This window comes from Oratosquilla oratoria, chromosome 11 (assembly GCF_046742065.1).
Source record: "Oratosquilla oratoria isolate Oo_2021 chromosome 11, ASM4674206v1, whole genome shotgun sequence".
In the NCBI taxonomy this organism is placed as follows: domain Eukaryota; kingdom Metazoa; phylum Arthropoda; class Malacostraca; order Stomatopoda; family Squillidae; genus Oratosquilla; species Oratosquilla oratoria.
This window is the reverse complement of record NC_134787.1, coordinates 5,547,312-5,552,311: the sequence shown is the minus strand read 5'-3', so window position 1 is coordinate 5,552,311 and position 5,000 is coordinate 5,547,312.

The window sequence follows — 5,000 nt, the reverse complement described above, 5'->3', positions numbered from 1 at the left end:
ATATATATATATATATATATATGTGTGTGTGTGTGTGTGTGTGTGTGTGTGTGTGTGTGTGTGTGTGTGTGTGTGTGTGTGTGTGTAAACTAAGCGTATGCCAATACGTATTATGCATAAATCCAAAGCGACATTCCAATCTGACAGGAACACGTTGAATGAACATATGTGTGGACACGACCAGATATATATATGCATTAATCCATGCATATTTCCCTTTAAGCAATCTAAACGTAAACAGAAACGCACTGGTCTACAAAAAAGATCACATCAGTAACAGATATCCATGATGGAGGTGCGTGAGGGAGCAAAGGAATGTATAAATAGAATAGGGTTAGTGAAAATACAAAACTTGGGAGAATGAATTGGAACGAAACAGAAAAATCGAGTAGGATAATAAAGGAGAGGGGGAACTAGGATGGTAATCCGAAAATGTGTGTTATATGAAGAAGTTTATATATATATATATATATATATATATATATATATATATATACATGTATGTACACACACACACACACACACATATATATATATATATATATACATATATATGTGTATACACACGTGCATATATATATATATATATATATATATATTATATATATATATATATATATATGCTAATAAGAACACGGGTACGTGTGTTCACTTATGCAAAGTAGACCACTTGGAAAAAGAAACTAACGAAGGAGAGCGCTTTCGTATATTACATCTTCAGTGCAACAAGTACATAGTGATAGGAATACGTAGACAATATATACATGATACAAAGGAACAAGGACAGTTTGAATAAGCGTAGCGACCAATTACCCCCTGGAGAGCGGAAGGTCATTGTCAATTATCTTACGATGGTCGGGCGACATCAGGTCACAGTCGCCAAGGAGAGCGGAAGGTCATTGTCAATTATCTTACGATGGTCGGGCGACATCAGGTCACAGTCGCCAAGGGTCACTGTTTCTACTACTTATATAGGGCGACATTAAGTCAATTCGTTGGATTACATTTTACCTGATATCTATTATACCAACAACATAATAGCAAGAAATTTAATAGAGTGCAGTTTGATTCATACCACTAGTAATCAAAATACCAACCTACATAAAGGCTTGTACAAACTTGATAATTTCATTTGTCAAGAAATTAGTAAGATAATATCAGGAGATTGAGCCTTATGTGTTGGTCAGGTCGATAGAGGTAAGGTCATCCCCCCTCCTCACATTGTATTGTCTCCCTCCTTCCCCCCCTCTGGTTGCCACCTGATACTTACCTTTCACCACAACTCTGTATCTCTGTCATTTAGTCTGAAGATGTAATATACGAAAGTACTTACTGTCTACAAGTTTCCCTTCTCCTGTGGTTCTTTTCCACACACACACACACACACACACACACACACACACACACACACACACACACACACACACACACACACACACACACACACACACACACACACACACACACACACACACACACACACACACACACACACACACACACACGCACACACACACACGGGGAGAAATCCCTTCGGGCTGCGTCAAATTTTGCTCACACATACTACCTCACCCCCATCCCCCCGCCCATTCCACCTCATGCAATCACAACATCATCCATATACAACCATTCTCCATTCACCCCTGTCTTCTGTCCTCTCCCGTCCTTCCTCAACAGACATTCCCCTCTTCCCCAAAGCGCCCTTCACCCCATCCATCCACCTCATCCTAGGACGTCCCCTCATATTCACTCCCTCCACATCTGCCTTCCATACCTCTTTTATATATATATATATATATATATATATATATATATATATATAATGTATACACATACACATACATATATACATACATACATACATACATACATACATACATACATACATACATACATACATATATGCACAGACGCAGAAATCAATAAAGGTAAGTAGATGGGAAGGTAGGTAGACGCAAGAGAAGGAGGAAGAGGGGAAGGAAAGAAAGGAAGTACGAAAGTTTGGCATAGAGTTAGATATATAGATTTTATTTCATTCCAATAATCTTGGGTTTGCTTTTTTCGATTGTAAAAATCGGCACCGCTGCCTTTTGCCCTGGTCATGACGCCAATGGGGGAAAGTCGGTGTTCTTTTATTTATTCACTATTTATACATATATATATATATATATATATATATATAAATTCATATATATATACATATAAATATATATATTATATATATATATACATATATATATTATTTATATATATATATATACACATACATATATAAATATGTATATATATACATACATATATATATATATTGGGGATAGCGATTGTGGGGATTTACTTTGGTTATCACTTGCTTTACATTAAATGTATATAGCACATTTGCTAATGAAACCTAGCTAAGAAATGGAGATTACTAAACGCATATAGAAACACTTAGTTTTGGTTCTCTTTGTTTTGTTTTTTTAATATCTAGTGGATATGCATGGTTCTGCGATTTTTGACAATGCTTTATTTTCTTTTTTCTTTGACCTCATAGAAATTCGATATAAATGTCTTTGATCGATAACAGTACTGGGCAACCTTTCTCAGCGTGCGTGCCAAAATCGGCAAAGAGGTTGACGGTTTGTCTACTTTTTTATTTTTTTAGGTGAGCCTTGGTTTCGCATGTCGGGGAAAAGTCGTTGGTGCACCATATTTGGCACGCGTGCCAGTGGTTCCCCACCCTTGGCCTAGAACATGTAAAACCATTGTGAATGGAACAGGATCATGGACTAATAATCTCCAGTAACATCTTTACAAATAGAGACTCTGCATTTGAAAACATCGAGATGTTTAAAGATATTTTGTCATTTATGATCTTCATTTAATGTCATTAGTTGTAAATCTAGTAGCTGAATAAAATTATGTGACGATAGATATAGTATTATTCGGGACTGGACATAGTCGAAATCGTATAATAGCTCACTTTAAGAAGATCTATTCATGAATACAGACCTAAAGTAATTTTCATTGATATCGAGCAAACATTGGAAAATCAGTATAACTTATAAGTCTTTTGCTGTCTTTAATGTACCAATGCATATCTTAAGCATACATATAGTAGATTTGGTTTTTCACTATTAGTTCAAATGTTTTCTTTTTTAATATATTTTGAATCTTCTGTCTATCACTCCTTCTCTCTCTCTCTCTCTCTCTCTCTCTCTCTCTCTCTCTCTCTCTCTCTCTCTCTCTCTCTCTCTCTCTCTCTCTCTCTCTCTCTCTCTCTCTCTCTCTCTCTCTCTCTCTCTCTCTCTCTTTCTGTTACTGTAAAAACGATAGATAATGTAGTTTTTAAATAAGATATCTATGTTTATCGAACACAAGACTGTATACATTCAAAATGATCCGATCTTCTAACCAATTAGTCTCAAGAGGAATTCAGCCTCGTTCTCAAGTCATTAATTATGAAGATTTAATCACTCACTGGTTCTCTATACTGTCCACTGACGCTCGAAGTTAAAGTTCGAAATGAACTTCATGATATACATAGGTTCATGACCCGAAGTCATAGGTTCATCTATCGAACTCCAAGAAGTACACATGATCTTTATACAAAGGAACTTTTAGTTGATCCGGCAAGCCCATGAAGAGGTTCATTTTTAAAATGGAGGTCGAGAGCACATGTACGAGTAGATGGCGGAAGTCTATTCTGAGTCTTGTTCATTATCAAAAGATAAACAAATTAGCTGCACGTGGAGCCCCATGCACTTCATATATATCGTGAAATACCGATCAAGTAATGGCCATATACCTCAATATGTTGAATATATACTGTGTATACATACATACATATATATGTATAAATATATATATGTATGTATATATATACATATATATGTATATATATATATATATATATATATATATATGGGTGTGTGTATATATATATATATATATATGGCTATTGAGCAGCCCTCTACTTATACATCTCAAACGAAGAGATTCTATTGTGTAATGTTATTTACACTGCAGATGTGTGGCTTAGAAATTGACGACGGCGACAGAGACAAAACTAGATTGCACAGAGGAAAAGAGGAAATCAGAATTAGGAATAACACTAAAAATTGATTTATAGGACAAGTTGAGGAAGAGAGCAGACTGGAGTGAAAATCATTGTGAAATAGGCAAAGAAGAGAACATGGAAAGTTAGCGTGATGGAACAAGGGTGTTAATGACTGGACGCCGCGACACGGGAAGCGTGGGAGAGGGAGATTGGACAGGTGGAGAGACGAAATAGAAAAGTTTGAAGGAGATATGTAGATGTAGTCATAAATATAGATGTAAGTATGAATATAGACATGAATATGAATATAGGTATATATGCAAATGTAAGAAAGACAGGTATACATATACATATGTATATAGCATACATGTACATAGACATATACATGTACATGTACATATACATATACATATACGTATACACATACACATACACATACATATACATATACTCGTAGTTATAGATGTGCAAATTTATAAAGCAGTTTGAGGCATAAAATCATCGCATTAAAAATACTCTGACTTATTGTTCTCAAACAAAGCTAATACAAGAGACACATAGTATTAAAAATTGACATGAAGAATGTCGGGTTAAATTCCAAAAACTCTACTTGGAATAATATACGTCATGGAAGCCTCCCGTGAGACGAAGTTGAAAATAGCGAATACACATTATACCCCGTATGTCTCAATCTGACCAAGGATTTTTTCTTTTCGAATTTTGCAGCATAGTGTGTTAGTAATTCACAGATTTTATTGGATCATATATATATATATATATATATATATATATATATATATATATATATATATATATATATATATATATATTGTTTTGTTTTGTTAATACACGCAGGTGTATTTATCCAAAATTTATATTCAACCGTCATTTTTTTCATATAGTATATGTTTATAAGATAAGAATGAGCAAACTACAGTTATATAAACATATGAACAGTATA